This window comes from Castor canadensis, chromosome 9 (assembly GCF_047511655.1).
Source record: "Castor canadensis chromosome 9, mCasCan1.hap1v2, whole genome shotgun sequence".
Classification (NCBI taxonomy): Eukaryota; Metazoa; Chordata; class Mammalia; order Rodentia; family Castoridae; genus Castor; species Castor canadensis.
This window is the reverse complement of record NC_133394.1, coordinates 19583784-19602563: the sequence shown is the minus strand read 5'-3', so window position 1 is coordinate 19602563 and position 18780 is coordinate 19583784. Positions and strand designations below refer to the sequence as shown.

Here is an 18780-nt window from a genome sequence, read left to right as displayed (position 1 = left end):
TCCTTGCAACTCAAATAAGTGCTCTTTTCAGAGGAAAGACATTGCTGGGGTGGGGCTTCTGTGGGTGGCCCACCCTAGTCCTGCTTTTTAGAGCACTCCAAGCCCCTTGTGCAGTTATAGAGCTGGTCACCACAGACAGCAGGAGCCCTGGGAGCAAGTGGCCCCGTCCTTTACAAGGAACGTTTGGATTAGGGGTGTCACTCAGTCTTGGAGACAACCTTAAAGACCTCAAGGTAACATTGCCCTCAGAGCTTTACATCTGTCAAACAGAGTTCCCCTTCCGGCATGGCCCATGTAAGAAGCCATGAATCCACTCCAACAGGGTGGACAAGGGATCCTTACCCTCCCGAAAGGCCAAACTCGTCCTGAATCTGCCTCTTTGAGTGTTGATGGTGAGACATCAAGGTGTTCAAATACGGCACTAAATACTCCTGTGGTTTCCACATTCCAGGGTTGCTACTTGCTATATGTTGGCACATAAAAATATACAAACAAAATGTTCTCCCAGTTATCTCTGAGTGTCTGGATGCAGAGTCTCCTAGCTGACCTTGACTTTCACCATTCTCTGCTTTTCCTGAGACTCTGGCAGAGCCCTCACTGCAACACCCACAGGGGGCCTTTGAAGCTTAGAACAATCATTTTTTCCTGATCCCAAAATAGTGCCTCTGCGATTACCCCTGGCTGTCTTTATCCCAGGTTTCTGGCTCTGCCTCCTCTTATCCAGGTAAGTCTGGCCCACTGGATGTTGTGTGTGTCTTCCGCCTCTCACTTCACACCCCCTCCCCCACATACTGTGCTCATATCACCGATGCTGCCCCCTTAAACTCTTACTAAGCACTAGAAACGTGGCTTTCCAGTGTGAGCTAGAACTAACTTCACCTCCTACACAGCCAACACCTTATTCCAGGTAGCCATCATCTCTCACCTGGACCTCAGCCAAAGATACCTGACAGGCCTCCTTTCTTCTATCCTGGTTCCCTTCAGTCTACTCGCAACAGAGAAGCCAGAAAACATCTGTTAAAATGCAAATTAGGTCATACTCATTCCTCCATCCTAGTACCCCCTCTTCTGACTCAGAGTAAAAATCCAAGTGTTTACCATGGCCTCTGACACCCAAATTAATCTGCTATACCTGCTCACACTGTCCTGACCCCATCTCCTGCCACCAGCTCCCTCCTGGCTCTGATCTGGTCTCATTGACCTCAGGGCCTTTGCACTTGTGTTCTCTCTGTGAGGTATCTGCATGGCTTGATCTCTTGCCTCCTTTTTGCATGTTTTTACTTAGTGATCATTTCCTCACTAGGACTTTTTTGGCTTCCTGTTTAAAATAATGTGTATGCACACAAACACACAGGCATACCTTACCTCTAGAGCACCTTAACATGTCGTATTCTCTCTCTCTCTCTCTCTCTCTCTCTCTCTTTTTCTTTTCTTGGCAGTCTCCCAAAAACTAAGAATCTAAGCTCCATGAAAACAAAGGTTTTTGTCTGTTTGATTTGCTCATGTATTCCCAGCACTGAACACAGTTCCTGGTACTCAACATGCAGTTTTCGAATAAGGGAAGGAATTCTCATATGTCCTTAGCTTACAATTCGTTCCTGTTCTGCAGGTGGAAAAACTGAAGCTTGTGGTCAAGCAACTGCCTGAGGTGACCCAGGTGGTCCCCGTGATCTCTGAGCTCATCTGCCTCACCTGACACATGCTCCCACCCAGGATGGTGACATTGCTCTGCACACACTTCACAGCCCACCAGCGTCTTTGGGTGGAGCTGTCACCAGATGGAACTTCTAGAAGCAACAGCATCTCCTTCCCCTTAGGGCCAGAACAGCTTGAAAAGGACATTGTCCAAGGCTTTGGTCCAGCCACCACAGCCATGAGAAGGTCCACAGCAGGTACCTCTCTACCAGACAGAGCTGGGCTGACAACTTTGACGCAGAATGGAGGGTGAAGATTGCAGCAAATAAAGATTTCACTAGTAGCATATTTCTCTGGGCTATGATTAAGAGGTGAAGCTTTAATGTTGATTGTAGATGTGGAAGAGAAATAAGAGTGTTTTAAGTATTAGCTGGTTAACAGAAATAACAAAAAAAACTAACTTTGTTCTCTTTAAGAATGAGTTTGGAAACACTTGCACACTTTATAGTTTGTTTTTTCTTTTCTTAGTGGAAGATATATTGACATTGTGTTACCTTAGACCTTCAGAACATTTTTACCTTGCAAAACTGGGGCTCTGTGTCCGTTAAACACCAACTATCCCCTCCTCCCAGCCTCCACAACTGTCATCCTACTTTCTGTCTCTAAGAATTTTACCACTCTAAAGACCTCACTTCAGTGCCTCATACAATATTTATCTTTTCGTCACTGGATTATGTCACTCAGCAAGGTTTACTCCAAGTTTCATAAGACTGCTTTTTTTGTTTTTTTGGTTTTTGGCAGTACTGGGGTTTGAGCTCAGGATCTTGTGCTTGTTAGGCAGGTGCTCTATTTCTTTGAGCCACTCCCCCAGCCTTGGTCCACTTTTTAAACACACTTACATATTCTTCATTTGACTGGGCTAAGTATAAAGGCCACAGGCTATTTTTAAAGATGTTTATTTTCTCATAAACAATTTGTCTACATTTATGAAATGTAAAAAATAATGCTTTGTTTACAACCACTCTGTTCAAAGAGCCAGGCTTAACCTCAGAGTGAAGTTTTTCTATTTAATTATACCTTTCCATTAAAATAAAATCATTTATTAAAACAACTAATGACTGATAAATAGAGAACAGTATTTATGTAAGGGCACAGAGCAGTGCTTGTCACACTGTCTCCAGGAATCTTGAGTCCTCACAGATGTGTCCAACCACTGGGGAAGGGGACTGGCATTGGGTAGGGAGGATTAAACTCCTATATCACTCATTCTTCTCCCATCCCCCCACCCTGCTTTAATCAGAGCAGCTCCAGTTAATATATTTCATAGTGTAGGTTCTGCTTAATATTTTATTTGAAAAAAGGAGTTTCCAGGCCAGATGTATTGGTCATACCTGTAATCTCAGCTTAAGTAGGAGGCAGAGGCAAGAAGATCTCAGACTGAGGCCAGCCCCAGCAAAAAATAAAACTAAAGTAAAAAGGGAAGGGGGTGTGGTGCAAGTGGTATAGCACCTGCCTAGCAAGTGTGAGGCCCTAAGTTCAAACCCTGGTACTTAAAAAAAAAAAAAAGTACTCACTATGCTTTGTCCTCAGGGTGGTCTCCCAGTTCCCAGGCTTGGGGTAGAGTGGTACTTCCTGACTCTCTAATGGTCTAGTGGAGCCGTGGGATTACTTCTGGTCAATGAGCATGTCCTTGTGGCTTGGAGCATTTAGTCAACAATGCAAGACCCCCCCCCCCCTTTTTCCTTAGCCAAGGTCACTGGCAATGTTTTAGGTGGTGGTCACTCTATCCACCTGGGTCCCAGGGTGATGATGACAAAGATGCATTCAGACAACCCTCATGACATTCAGCAGGAATTGGTAAGATTCCTTTGCTGTGTGAAGCTACTGAGGTTTAGGGGCTAATTTGTCACTGTAGCACAGCCTAACCTGTTCTGACTAATGCACATAGCTTGTCAAAAACATGAAAGCCACCACTTCAGGCATATGGTGAGATTCAAGCACCTCTTCGCCAACTCTTACCTGATATTAAACATTGCTTAATCCAGTCTCACCTTCTGTGGCCTTAGGTTGGGCTAGTAGGATTGGTTTAAATTTTCTTTCTCTACGATATTTACTTGCACGCCTGCCTGGGGCCCAAGGAGTTTCACCAAATAGTGAACTTTTGAGGCTGTTCTGTTGCAGCCCAGCATGTTTTTCCAGGAAGGGGATCTGTTGACTGCCATGGGTTTTCTCATTCGGCTCTGCTGCTTGGAATCCTTCACTTGCCACTGTCATCTTGACTGTGTCCACCAAGGAAGCAATTACACTTTCATTTCTTCTCCAGCTTTGTGGCTGAGCCAGACTGGGGAGAGAGAGACAGGTAGGGAGATCGAGAGAGATGGAGATGGAGACCAAAAGGGGAGGAAGAGAAGAAGGGGACTAGAAATACTTTGGAGTAGCTGGGCTATGTTGCTGCTCTCTGTTTGTAATCAGGGGCGTCTGAGTTTGTGCTTAGCAAAGGGTGGTCGTCCTACCTTACTATCAAGCACTAGGCATGCTGGTTAAAAATGCAACATCCACCACCAGTATGCATCTGATTCCCAGATGTGCTTAGACTGCTATTAGCACCCCAGCTCCCCTCTTTGATCATGTGACATCTGACACATCCTTTCTGATGTAATATTGGGGATACCATTTTTGTCAGCCTAGTGTTCATATCCAAATTACTTTGTGTTAAACTTTGTGCGGCTGTTGCTTAATAATTGGCTAGCTTTGGAACTCACCTTTTCTCGTATGTAAGAGCGGTGTGTCAATCCTTTGAAGTAAAAAATAAAATGATATGCTCACATTGTGTGCATTTATCCTTAATATGCTCTTACTGTCAAATTCTTAACTTGAGGAAAAAAGAAAAAGAAAGCAACCTCAATAACAGACCATGTTGAAGTCAACTGAAGAACCGTGCCCTAGAATTACCGGAGAAGCAAGGCAATGGCATTGACGTTGATTATCAGTTATGCATTGAACACATGACATGTATTTTCTCACGTATTCCTTGCCATTTCACTTTAGGGAAAGAATACTTTTCCTTACTTGACACATAAGTGATCTAGGCTCAGAGAGATAATATAACCCGCCCAAAGCCACACAGCTGCTAAGTAGCAGAGGCTGATGTATCCTGCAAGGTATCTGATCTCCAAAATCCAAGTTTTCTGCCATCAGACTGTTTTCCTCTGGAAAGAAATATCCGTGACAGCTAAGGAGGAGTGCTGGAATTTCGGAAGGGAAATTGAAGCAAAATCAGTACAATGTTCAGAAGTGCATCTCTTCCTGGACCAAATCATGTTACATTTGCAAGACAGCTACAGGCCCTAGTAGGAAAACAGATGGAACACTGCTCTGAGGACTAATATTTTCTCTGAAGCAGGAATATTTGCCTGGTTAGGGGAAAAACCCCTTCCAAAATGGATGTTATTTCATTCAGTCAAAGTAGGTCAGAAGACTGGGCAGAGTGATAGCTCGTTCTTTATTAGAAGCTGTGTTTGACTGAGGAAATTAAAGTAAGATGGGGACAGCACAATAAAGCCACAGTGTTTCTGTCACCTGGGCAATATCAGGGCTCTATTGAGGCAAGGACATTTGCAGTTTCTATCTGAGATGTCACCAGGACAGACTGCTCAGCAGAGACCGTCTTAGAAATGACTGGTTGCATAGACAGAATTCTGCATGCGGCTGTATTTCTAGTCCTATTCCTGCAGGGCAGGGGTGGGGCGGGAGGAAGATGAGCCTGGAGAGCGCACACTCTCGTCCACCATCATTATCAACAGAAGGTGCACGCTGAGGTTCAGTCTCTCGTCACTTGCTGGAAAGCACCCACCTTTCTCATGGTAAATGCTGCTCCAAGTCCCCATCCAACCAGCCTCCTGCATAACTGTTAATCTTTATTCAGATTTTTTTAAAGCAATACTAGGGTTTGAAGTTGGTGCTTGGTAGGTAGGGACTCTACCACTTGACCTTCACCCCCATTTTTTTTATTTTAGTTAATTTTCAGATAGCGTTTTTGCTTGATGCTGACCCCCAGACCATGATCTAGAGCTCTACCTCCTGAGTAGCTGGGATTACAAGCATATACCACCATGCCTGGCCCCTTTCATTTAGACTTAATTTAGTTGGATGTAGCATCCTTTTCTATGTCTTTATCCTCTTCAGTAAGTTGCTTGCTCTGGGGATATTAACAATAATGATATTTATCTGTTGTCCTTAATTTTCCATCCTTTTGATAAATTGTTATTGGAGGTGAAATGCTTCCCAATAATATGTGTCAACGTTGTAATGAAAGCTACAGTATGGGCTGTCTGCCAAGCCCTGTTCTGATGAGAGCTATTAGAATACTAGCATTAATTGTTAAGAATTGATACATATTTAGGCAGACAGGACCTGAGCCTTTCTGCACCACAGGTTGAATCCTAACTTAGGTTTTATTACTTGGCAAAGTGTGGGAGAGAGTGTGGGAGCGGGTCCCTCAGAAGCTTCTGGTGGTGTGGACCCTGCCAGCTGAGTCATGTAGATCACTCAAATTCCTTGTGATGGTTCACACTTTAATTATTCTCTCATGGCAATATAATGGTAATTAGTGTCGTTTAATCTACTGTGCTGTTTAATGCCCTGGGACTTCTGGGGAATTCACACAACCCATCAAATGTTCACCTGCACTTGTTATTTAGTCTGCATGAGTATCTCCCTGCTCCTCAGGCACCCAGCTTTTAAAAAAGCAGGCTGGGGTGAATTCATCCCATTGGGTGTGTCCCAAACTGGAGAGTGAGTTTCTGGTGGTTCCATTCTTCCCAGCTTCGTGGCTTTGCCATGTTTCCCAGGGAATCCTTTAGGTCACTGAGTTCATTTACTCCTAGGATTTGCTTTAGTGTTTATTCTTAATCTCCCCAAACCTCAGGCATTAGTGATGGAGGTTGGGAGGAGTCAAGGGCAGGCAGGAAGGGCGTCCTTCCCTCAGTTAGCACTCCTGGGACTCTACTTTGTCTGCATAAATGATTTAAAAAGGCAAAATACATCAATGCTTAGAATTTGCCAAACAATGGCAACAACAAAAAGAAACCAAAACCAAAAAAATCAGGGAAAGAATAAAAGGAAAGTTCAGATTCCTCAGGTGGGATCCAATTCTAAGCTAGTTACCCTTGAACTTGGTCTGCCTCCCTAGGCTTCCATCTGTCCTGCAGCACAGAAATGTCAGTGTAGCACCTCACACACACCAATATTGTGTGAATCACCATCCCGTGGAAATAAATGGCCCTAGCAGAATGGGGGAATAAAGTCGCCTGGAACATAAATAACCATTATGGGCATGTCTTCATGACGGCAAGGTATGAGCCCAGAATCTGACAAAACATTAGCAAGATTGGTAAATAGTTGTGGTTGTAGAGGTGGAAGCCAGCAAAACGCAGAGCGGCAGAATCTTCAAGTGTATCTTACTTTTGTCACAATGGAGTCTTTGCCCTTGATCTTTTGCTTTTTTTTTTTTTGGAGGGGGGCAGAGCTGGGGAACCAAACCCAGGGCCTTGTGCACTCTACCAATGAGCTATCCCCAGCCCTGATCTTTGCCTTCTTGCATGGAAAAGATGCCAGGTTGGGCATTCAGATGCAGACAGGATAATGAGGGGATGAGGGCAGGATTTTTGCTTTTGTCCTTGGGATGGGCTGTGAGAAAGAGAGACAGATGCAAATGTGTTAGCCAGGCCCAGCTCTGGGCTTCCTGTGAACAACTGCAGGGTACAGGAAAGGCAAATGAGAAACCAGCAGCAGAAGAGGAGTGAATTGGGGCAAAGCAAGGCCAGCTCTCTCTGGCAAAGGCAGAGTATTTCCTATAGGTTACTCATGTTCTTTGTTATTTTTTTTGTTGCTTTTCTGCTTCCTTGATTATAAACGTCAAGGGCTGACCAATCGCCAGTGCACCTGCCACCATTTTTCCTCCTTACAGTCATAGCAGATTCTATCAGGAGACCATGGCTGTTTTTCTCCTGGGCCCACATGCCTCTGCTCCTGCAACCTCTGCCCATCAGTGGAAGATGGTTTTCAGGAGGAACTCATTATCCCCTCTGTGTAAACACCAGATAAACCCTGTTTCTCTTAACCACGTTTTCTCATTAGCTCATACACATAGTATAATGCTTCTGTTAGTTTTTCATTGCTATGACAAAATACCTGAGACAGTTTGTTTAAAAAGAGAAAAGATTTATTTTGGTTCACAAAATAAATCAGAGGTTTCAGTCCATGGTCAGTTGGCTCCATTGCCCATGGGCCTGAGCTGAACGTGATGGCAGCAGGACTTGGTGGAGAAGGCTGGTCTTCTTGTGGCATACAGAGTAAAAAAAAAAGATGAAGGGTTTGGGATCTCAATATAACCTTCAAAGACATGCCCTCAATGACCTACTTCCTCCAACTAAGCCCCACCTCCTAAGGGTTCCACTACTTCCAACAAAGCCACAGGCTAGGGACCAAGCCTTTAACACATGGGTAATGGGGGACATTTCAGAGCCAAACCAGAATGATGCTAAGAATAAATGCTGAGTAGATGAAGGGCCATAGCTGGTACATTCAGCTGGAAACCCACAAATAACCTTGGAGGAGAGATTTGAGTTCCTGATGTGCTCTAATTGATCTGTTTCACCCTTCACTCACTCATCAGCAGAAGCATTAAATAACTAGTGTGGTTGATCATAAGTCACCAATCTATGTAGCTGTTCATAGTCCAAGAAACCAGCAAGGCATGATTGTCATAAGAGCTACAAATGATTAGTTGATGTAAGCTACGCTAATACTTTTAATAACAGTAAAGTGATATTTGTTCATTATAGAAAATATTAAAAATACAGAAAAGCAAGTAAAAGTTAGAAAGTGAAAACAGTTCCACCTTAAATAAATACTATTGTATCTTTAATATTAAAAACTTCAGTCTTTTTATAAATGCATAAATATATATTTAAAATTATTTCTTCCCCTTTTCCTTTCTTATTCTATGTCTATTAAAGCAAAATTAAGATCATACTAGGCATAGTTTTGTAACCCATATTTTTTCATTTAAAAATACATTCTGAATATCTTTCCAGATAAATGTCTATAGTTTAGTGCTCAGAAATGAATTTCTAGTTTTCCATTAGGATGCAATTTTCTCTTTGGGGTCAAATGCTGGACAGTAACCTGAAAATCTTTCAGAAAATGCTTTTACATAAGGTGTTTAAAGAAGAGCTATCAAATTTTCTTCATTCCCACCCCCCTATAACTAAGAAGTTAACATTTTCAGCTATTATTGAGATGACAATAGTATTAAATGTCAACAATTCTATTGGAAGGAAGTTTCTGGTTGTGTGAGAAAGGGAGGCTTTCAGCTGTTCTTTGAAAGCAACGCACGCCCAATTCTTCCCGGAGGCCTTTTCTAAATTAGAAAGCTCCTGCAAGTGGCAGAGCAGAGAGCAATGTTCTCTCCTTTCCAGGAGGTGCAGTGACTTGGGAACTGCCACACTCTTGGGATGGAGACTGGCCCTGGATATTTATTTGTTTGTTTATTTTGGATGGGAATTGAAGTCAGAGCCTTGTGCTTGCTAGGCAAATGCTCTGCCACTTGAGCCACACTTTGGTCTGTTTTTTTAGGTAGAGTCTCGCACTTATGCCCACACAGGCCTCACTATTGATCTTCCTACCTCCACCTCCTGAGTAGTTGGGATTAGAGACCTGTACCACCTCACCCAGCTGGGTTTTTTTTTTTTTTTTTCCAGTTAGAGTCTCGCTAACTCTTGCCTAGGCTGACTATGAGTTATGATTCGCCTTTCTCAACTTCTGGAGTAGCTGGGATGAGTTCTAGATTTTTACAAGGCTTTCCCTACCCAAGCCAGGAGGGCTGAGGTAGTGCTTACTGGGAAGCCCAGAGACTCAGCATGGCCTCACAGAGTGGAGCTCTCCCACAGGTGACAAGGGCAGTCACATCTGAAGACCTTATGCACTGCTCCAGGAAATGGGAGATTTTACGGTGAAGCCACTTCTAAGAAACCACAACTAATGAATGGGCTGCTTCCATTCTATGCCAGTAAGCACAGCACTGAAACCAGTGGCCAGTACTCCTTTCTGCTTGGTGATTTCTCCCCCAAAGCCACCTGTAGGTGGGCAGAGGGTTCAACCTGCCTTGGGCTCTTTGCTGGAACTGCCTGTTTGATTGCATGAAGACCTGCATCCCACACATCCAAATTCACCTCTATGATGCCTTTTTCTCCAGGGCGGACCATGCCTGACTAACCCAGCCCCTAAAAGAAGCTACCACCCTGCTCACATGTTTTCCAGGGAAGGAGATCATTCAAAGACTCCTGGCCATCTTTTCAGAGGCTCATAACCTGACCAGGTAACAGTCCATCCTCTTCTGCTACTGTTGATAAACAGTCCCTGGCCTCATCTCCAGCAAAGAGAAACTTCATCCTTGAAAAATGCCCCTGTGTACCCTTAATCCGAGCATCATTCCTTGGCAAAGGATTGTTTAATTACTGGCAACAGGAACCTACTCAAGCTCACTGAAGAAAAATGAAAAATGTTAAGCTGCAGGCCTATCTCACAGAAGCCAAGGATGGAAATGCAGCTGGGTCTTAAGGCGACTTGGAATTTGTAATGTGTACATTAGAAATGTGTTTGATGGGAGTAACCAAAGCCAACAACAAAACATCAAGAAAAAAATAACAAAAAAATAGCAATATTGGTTGAAGCCATCAGAAAGCTTGTTTTTCTCTTGAAATATTTATTTTCAAAAGTAGGCAGTCATCCATGGCATTAGGAATCCAGGGGTGGATGGTTTTTTATCTTTGTTTTTTATCCTCATGGTTGCAAGATGACTGCTACTCATCCAAGCATGGCATCTATGTCCCAGTTTTAAAGAAAGGGCCTAAAATGAAAAGGAATGGTAAACATATCTAACCTTTTGAAAAGCTCTGCTAGACCTTCTAGGCCAGAATGAATAATGATGGGGAAGGATAGGGAAGCTTTCTTTTTTTTTAAGCCGACATATTGCCGTCTGGAGTACAATCACGTTCCTGCTGGCACAAAAGGAGAAGGGAATGTTGGGTAGAGCTATCTCCTGTAGCATAACAAATAACCCCCCAAAGCTAGAGGCCCCAGACAACAGCACTTTATCTTCTCATAACTCAGAGGACTGGGAACTGGGCAGGGCTTAGGGTGGATGTGAATCCACCCTAATGAATGTGTGTCCCATTCACTGTTGCGCTTCAGCTGGAATGGTCAAACATCCCAGGCAGGCTGGCCTGGCTGCATCTCTCCTTCATGTGGTGTCAGATGGGGTGGCTGGAGGACCCAAAACAGCCTCACTCACTTGTCTGGGACTTGGATTGGTCTGGCTGGGCCCCTCCAATTCTTGTCTACGTAAGTCTTTTGTTAGTGGTCTTTATCATCCAGTAACTGAGTCCAACATCTTTACACGGGGATCGACTTCCTTGAAGACAAAGACAGAACAGTAGGCCTCTTCAGCCTGTCCTGGAAGTAGATAGCATGGCTCTCTACACTGCTTTGTTTAAGGCAAGTCATCAGGCCAGCAGAATTCCAGGGATGGGCTCACAGACTCTGCCTCCTGATGGCAAGAGTAATATGTGTGCAGCAGGATGGGAGGAATTACAGTGTCAATCCTGGTGGAACCTCTTCGTAATAGCTGATCACAGAAACTGAGGCTGCTCCCTTCCTCCTGTGAGCTGGCTCTTTGCCCCTGCTCTTCTGTGCAGATCTTGTCTCAGACCTGTTTCTCTCTCTCTGAGCACTTAGCTCAACCATAGATGACGTAGAAAGGTGATGCCAGCCCCAAAGCCTCCTTAGGTCTTTGTCTGTTTAGGCTGCTGTAACAAAGATATTGTAGACAACAGAAACTTCTTTCTTTCTGGAGGCTTAGGAGTTGGAGATGAGGTGTGGGTAGACTATAGATGTGTCTGATGAGTGCTGATGGCTGTTTTCTTACTGTCCTCACATAATGGAAGGCTCGAGGCAGCTAGCTCTCTGGAGTCTCATTTATAAAGTCATTTATCCCACCTCCTACAGCCCACCTCCCATATCAGTTAGCTTTGTGTTATTACAATAAAATAGCTAAGGCAACTAACTTATAAAAAGGTTTGTTGAACTCACAGTCCTGGAGGTCCAAAATCCAAGATCAAAAAGAGCCTCATTCTTATGACCTCTGGTGAGAATGGCATATCACGGTAGGAGCAGATATAGGACCGTGGCATCACATTACAAATTAGAGACAAAAGGGAGAAAGAAGAAAATGGATCCTACAATCCCTTTTGAGGGCATATCCCAAATGACCTATGGACCTCCCACTAGGCCCCACCTCTTAAAGGTCCAGATCTTCTTCCAATACCACCACTCACATAGGGACTTTCAGGAGGCCCTCAACAACCAAGCCATATTACCTAAATACCCTTACTGTAAAGGTTAAGATTTCAACATATGAATTTGGGGGAGGTACATTCAGATCACAGAACTTTACCTTTATGGTTCCTAAGACTACAACCAGCTAGCTGGAGTTGGTGAAGCCCAATTCCTCCAAGAAGAGGGATCATGGCAGATAAGAAACCAGTAGGCCATCCTCCTCTAGAGCAGAAATTCCACTGTCATTGGTACGTCAGGAATACTTAACTATAGCTCACTGGGGAACTAAACTTCAGGAAAAGGCCATAGACCTACAATAGGTATTCATCCGACAGTCTGTGTGGGTAAGGATGGTGCTGAAGAGGCGTGTAAAACCATCCAAGAACTTTGAGGTAGTAGAAGCTTATATTTTTATTTTCAAAAGATAAACCAACTTCAATCAAAATTCGTTGTTATCTGATGGACAGTCTTGTTTTATCCCTTGACACCTTTCCAATGCTGTTCAAATGTCCAACTCGTCCCAGATGTGCTCATGTTCTTCAGTTGGTATCTGTAGCTTTTATCGGACTCCCAAAGGACCAACCATCAAAAGGACCCCTCCTCCTTCATGCCCAGCCATCAAAAGTCAAGACCTACTGGTGACAAACCCTGTGTAAGACATGAGATCTATTGGGGTCACTTTTGTCATTAGGGTCTTCTTGCACTGGGGTGCTCCTTCCAGGAATGTGAGGGACAAGTATAAAGTAGTCACCATGAAAAGGGGGCAGTGCAGAGGCCCCGAGCACAGTAGGAGCATGAGGCCTGTGGCCCTACAGTGGAGTAGAGAGAAAGGAGTGCAGAACAGCTTTTTTTAAAAATTAGAACATATTCATTGTACAGGGGAGATTCATGGTGACAATTCCAAATAGGCTTACATTATACCTTGGTTAGATCACCCCCACCATCAGAACCTCTCAACCCCTCCCTGCCCTGCTTAAAGAAACTCTAAGAGGTTTCACTGTTCTCTTTCAGGTAAATATATGAAGTCAATCAACCATATTCCCTCTTCTTCATCTCCTCTATTCACCCTCCCCCTTCCCACAAGTACCTCCACACACACTGTACCTAAGTCAATGTTCAAAGGGGTTTCTCAATGTATCCCCTCAGTGAGTATACTTTACTTTGGTCCATTCAACCTCCCCCTCCATTACACTCCCTTACCCATTCTCTCCCACCCCTCATTATTCAACAGCTTTCAACATATGGTTGGATCCTCTACCTGCACAGGTGTTATGTATTTCAATATTGTTGACTGTCTGTCATTCTCTTTTCCTTTCCCTCCTCCCCCAAGTTCCATAGTTCTATTACAAACACATTTTACATATAAGTTTGTATATGATCAAGTTTGTTTTTGTGTATATGTTTATCTTTCAGATCTACCTTCCACATATGAGAGAAAACATGCAGCCTTTGTCTTTCTGAGCCTGGCTTACTTCACGTAATAGGATGTGCAGCACAGCCTTTTAAACCTTTGAAACTTGGTAGTCACAGCGAAGCAGGTCTGCTCTCCACTTTCCCAAGGGGGATTGAGGGCCTTCGACCTGCCTTATCAGAGACACATTTGGACTCAGCCTGCCAGGCTCCAAGCAGGACCTGGCAGTCTCCAAGCAGGACCTGGCAGTCTCCCTGGATCACTGGGCGCTCCCTCATGTCCTCTGGTGGGTCCATGGGATGCAGGGAGTTGCTGGAATGTTCTGAGGGCCTTCCTCCCCAGTGCTGCTCTCCCCACTCTGCCCAGTGTGCTTGGGTCAAAGGCCTTCACACTAGCACAAGTTGTCTTGCTACTCATAGCCATAGGCTACCTGTCCCCGCTGGGCCTCCTGCTCTGTGCTGGCCTCAAATCAGCTTCTCAGAGAGATCTACATCTGTGTGATGTGTTATCTCTCCTGTGACTTCAGTCTTCGAGGTGGAGGTGGAGGTTGTGTGGGGACTCAAGAAGGCACAGAGGGAGAGAAAACAACAGAGAGGTAAGTCCTCTCCAGGTGATGTACAATCTTTCTCAACCACCATCTTGCTAAGGCCGACCTTCCAGAACCAATTTCTCCAAGGTAGATGCAATTTGGAGAAACACATTTAGATACTTAACAAATCTGTCTGAGAAAGTTACTTTTAAAAAGATATACAGGAACAGTTTCTTCTCTTCCCTAAAGGAATGGCTGAAAGCTTGCCATATCCCCTACTACAGGGTAAGACCTTGAACTCTGGACTTCCCTGAAGTTTTCAGGCTTCGGGCAGTCTGAAGTTGTCTCAGGAAGGCACCTAGCCCTTTGAGGCCCCATCTGACCCAATGGGTACAAACATCTCCAAGGCACATGCACAGATATTCCTCTAGATCTTTCTTTCACGCCCTCTGCAGAAGAGTCTAGAATTCCAGTCTTCTGATCCAGTAATAGAGGTTCAGAGAAGTCAAGAAACTTGCCAAGGTCATACAGCTAGGAAGGAGTAGCACCCGCTTCTTTTCAGATCTTTGTGGAAACAGTCTGCTTGACCCCAAGCCAGCCCCACTCTCAGGCACCTAAACTTGGAATCTGGCCTTTTCTGAGAAGACTTGAAGTGATGAATACTAGAAGCAGAGGATTCGGTTCCCCACTGCCTTTTCCTTTAGCCTTGGCTGGATGCACTATATTCTTCAGTGTCTTGGCCCCGAGAGGAAACAGACAGTGATGAGAGTGTTCTGAGATTTAATTAACCAGTGTCTTTAATTTCAGATGCCTTGGGCAAATGCTTCTATGCTACAATATTCTCAGAGAATTCTATGGACAGAACATCTAGCTTTTTCTATTGCAAAAGTATTATAATAAAAAGGGAGGGGGTGGGGGTGGAGGGAGGTCTCGCTCATAGGCAGGGAGGAAAGACAGACATCAGAGAACACGGTTAGCAGTGCCACGCTCAGCAGCCAGCAGCCAGTCCACAAGTGACTCAGATCAGCCCTCCCTCACTCCTGCTCCTGGAGAGATTGTTCTCAAGGTACCTAGGTGACCTTGGTCAGGATGGCTTGTTTCCTGGTTGTACAGCAACATCTCCGAGGGTGTAGCATCACCCCCTGAGGGTCCATGTCTTAGCCTCTGAGATAAACAAGGCTAAACAAATTAGCAAGGGAAAAAAAATTAATTGAATTTTATAGAGATTGCTTTGCTTATCTTGTCTTTGCTAACAAAACCAAGACAATTCTGGAGTTGTTCTGAGCTTTTTGATTCCCTTCTTTTTACAAATCTCCCCTAATATGCAGTGCTGGGAGATGCCCAGGCAGGACATTGTACCACAGAGCATATCCAAGCCTTGCTATTTCAAGTTCTCCTCCAAGACTGCATGTTATTTGCCTGGGGATTACTTTGATATGCCAGCCACGTGGCGTGGTTCACCATCATATCTAAGCAGAATCATGATTCTGTCCCTCTGATTAAAAATAGGGAGGGGGTAGTTGAGAGGTCACAGGATCAAGTTTAATAAATCTTGTCTAAGGGCCACTTTTGGGCACCCAAAATGTCACCAGTACTCAGCGTTAGAAAAACATTTCCTGCAGAGGCGAGCAGAGAGGGAGACAGCCACTTCAGCATGGAGTTCAGGCTGCTTCTGTAGGGCTGAAGTTTCATATGAGAAAGGTGAACTGATGAGATTCAAGGCAGCATTGTTATGTTTTCTTTACCAGGCCACAGTCTCCTCTGAGCATCCGGAGGCCCTGAGATTGGCTTGTGAGCTCGTCGTCCACTGGCTTGATCCTTGCCTGAGTTGCTCCAGCTGCAAGCAGTGGCTTTGCAGAGGCCTAGTGTGAGAAGCTGGCCCAGGAGTCTGGGGGTGGGAACCGTGGGGCTTAGGTAAGGATTTTTCTCATTTAGCCATGGAACGAGGCAGCTGACCTGGCTGCAAAAGGCCAGAGAGAGAGAGAGAGAGAGAGAGAGAGAGAGAGCTGCAGCCACAGAACTACTAGAAAGGCTGTCTTCTTGATCCAGGCCCATGCAGAATAGGAACTTAATCAGGTACTCACACTTGGGAAAGAAGGTGCTAGAAACAAGGACTGTGGTTTCTTCCTTAGAGAAATCCAGCTCAGTGACCGCATGGGGTGCATTTATGATTTGGGCAAAGATCAGTGGATTCCTGGGGAAGGATCTCACCATGTATGGAACCAGGAACACCGTTTCTCTTCTCTTTGGCGGTACTTGAGCTTGAACTCAGACCTTTGCGCTGCTAGGCAAGTGTCTCCTCCAACAAATAGGGTCTTATGAGTGTGGGTGAGGGATTTTTTTTCCCTCTCTCCTCCATCCACCTCCCTTCTGCAGTGAGGGAGGATTTTCTGCTGACAGTATCTGGACTCCATTGCAGTGTTTTAACAACAGCCTTTTTTAGCTGTGACAAACCAGAGCAAGCTAATATCCTAGGAATTCTGATCCCAACCCTGCAGGGGCATTGGGGTTGAAGTTGGGGGCTGGGCTGTGTGCAGGGAGTGGGCTTCACTGAAACATCCAGCTCTTGGAGAGGTGGGCTTTGATTTGTCATCTGTTCGGCATGCATGAGGACACGTGGCTGACTCTCGGGAGCTCCACTTTCTTGTCCATCAGAATGACCGCTAAGCCCTGACCAGTCACCCTCTTTAAGTCATTTTAGATTGATTTTGTGACACTGGCAGGAAGGATTAGGCTGTGCTACTCAGGACTGTGGCTCGGGAAAAATCACTGGATGCTAAAGACTGAGGTCAGGGTCAGTCTGGCCCATGGCATGGCCCAGGCGTCCTGCAGTTCCCAACATCCCTGAGGGCATGGGTCACCAGACACAGCCCTACTGAGGCTGTCTAGGGACCAGACACAGCGCCATTCAGTCCTCTGCGTAGCCATAGGAGGTGAGTGCTATTATTCTCCCTGCTTTGAGGACAAGTTAAGCACAAGGGGATCCTGTTAGTACTTGGCAGAACCAGGATTTAAATCTGGGAAGTCCACTTTCAGAACCTGAGGGGCTTAGGAAAAGCCCTGTGAAAGAGTTGGGTTATAGGAATATTGGAGCAGAATTCTCAGTTCTGGTGCTGAGAGCCACCAAATCACAGTGAGACTTCAGTTTCCTCTCACTACCTCTCTGGCATAGTTACACGTCCCTTCACCTCTCTGTGCCCTATAAGGAGGAGGTTCACAAACGTTTCTTCTATCTCTAAAATCCAGAGAGGCAGCAGGAGATCATGCTTGGGAGCAAGATCTTCCTATAGAGAAGCTGCCCAGTCACCAAAACTTAGGAGGAAGCCAAGTACAGTGACACACACCTATAGTCCAGCAACTCTGGAGGCTGAGACTCAAGAGTTTGCATCCAGCTTGGACAACATAGTGAGGCCCTATTGTAAAACACAAGTGCATACACACACACACACACACACACACACACAGATATTATAACAGCAGCCACAAGTACAATCACTATCACAACTGCTCACATTTATTGGCATGTGTGGTGCCAAACACTAAGTCTTTTTGCAGGCATTGATTAATTAAATCCTCATAACAGACCTATGAGGTGAGTGCTAACACCATCCATATTTTCCAGTTGCAGCAGTAAGGGCCAGAAAGGTTGATTAACTCACCCAAGGTCACACAACTCAAAGTGATGGAGCCTGAGGCATTCCTGCCTGCTGTTCCTGCCCACCCCACACCTTCTTCCTACCTTAGGTCTGCCCACAGCACACCCAAGAGCTCCAGACAAGACAGTATTCAGGGCTAGCAGAAGAACAACCTTGCCACTAGCAGTTGATGCAGGTATTTGCCTCTGGAGACTTCTTTTATGGCCACCTGGGGGCTGAAGAAAGACAAGGGTTCTGAGAAAGACAAGGTGGCTCTAAGGAGATGGTTGCTCAAATGGGCCAGCAGAGGCAGGTCGGCTTTGGTCCAGCTTCCACCTTTGGGCACCTGGTCTTGGAAACTCATATTGGAGGACTTTTGATTATATGTTGAGCTTACATGTCAGCAGAGGAAAACAATTATGTCTCGCATTGATGGCTAATCGTGGTCGATATTTTCAGAAAAATTCAATTGCAGACCAGAAAACTAGCATAGGTTCCAGGGAGTGGGGAAGGAAGAGGTAAAAATTGATCCCTAAGTGTGAAAAGGGATGGAACAGAAGATAGTAACAATGCAGCTTTCTGGTCACAGGAAAACACCAAGAACCATGTGAGAACTGAGGAAGAGAATAAAGTATCCAACCCTGCGGATCGATGTTGATACAGCAGGCTATCTTGTGTGACAAATGATCCTAAATCTCAAGCACCTGGACCCTCCCCACCAAGTTAATTTCTCCCTAACCTCACTGCCACCACAGCCCAAAGTGGGTGGGAGGCTGAAGGAAGGGAAGGTGGTGGGCTGAGCTCCACCTAACCACTTAGGAACTTGGTCTCCTTCTAGTCACGCCTCTGCGGTCCCTAGGCTAAGCTCTGCACTTTGCCCCGTGCCTCTAACAAATGAGGAGAGAGAAATCACAGGAGGGAGAGAACGCTCCTCTCCTGGTGCACTGGGGAGAGCGAGCACTGTGGCCCTGCCTACATGCAAGGGGACAGCATGTTTGCCTCCTGATGCTTCCAGGAAGACGAGAATCCTAATTGGTGAGCCCATGCCCATGGAGTGGTAGGTGAGTTCCTGCCACAGTGAACTTCCAAATTCCCCAAAAGTTGACCCCCAAGCCCTTCCTCAAAATGCTAATACCTTCCTGAAGGTCTAGAGCAAGTCCCAGCAAAGAACA

The 18780-nt window shown here is 45.2% G+C and overlaps 1 long non-coding RNA gene across 4 annotated transcripts in view; it reads right to left on the bottom strand.

Moving 5' to 3' along the window:
- LOC141410836 (uncharacterized) overlaps positions 1–18780 on the bottom strand; it is a 125079-nt gene that overhangs the window by 4642 nt on the left and 101657 nt on the right. For 3 of the 4 annotated variants that reach the window (XR_012435603.1, XR_012435600.1, XR_012435605.1), the window contains one exon: positions 3655–3976. The exons of the other annotated variant lie outside the window; for it this stretch is intronic. This is a non-coding gene — a long non-coding RNA (uncharacterized lncRNA). The remainder of the gene's footprint in view (positions 1–3654; positions 3977–18780) is intronic. 4 annotated transcript variants of the gene reach the window in all.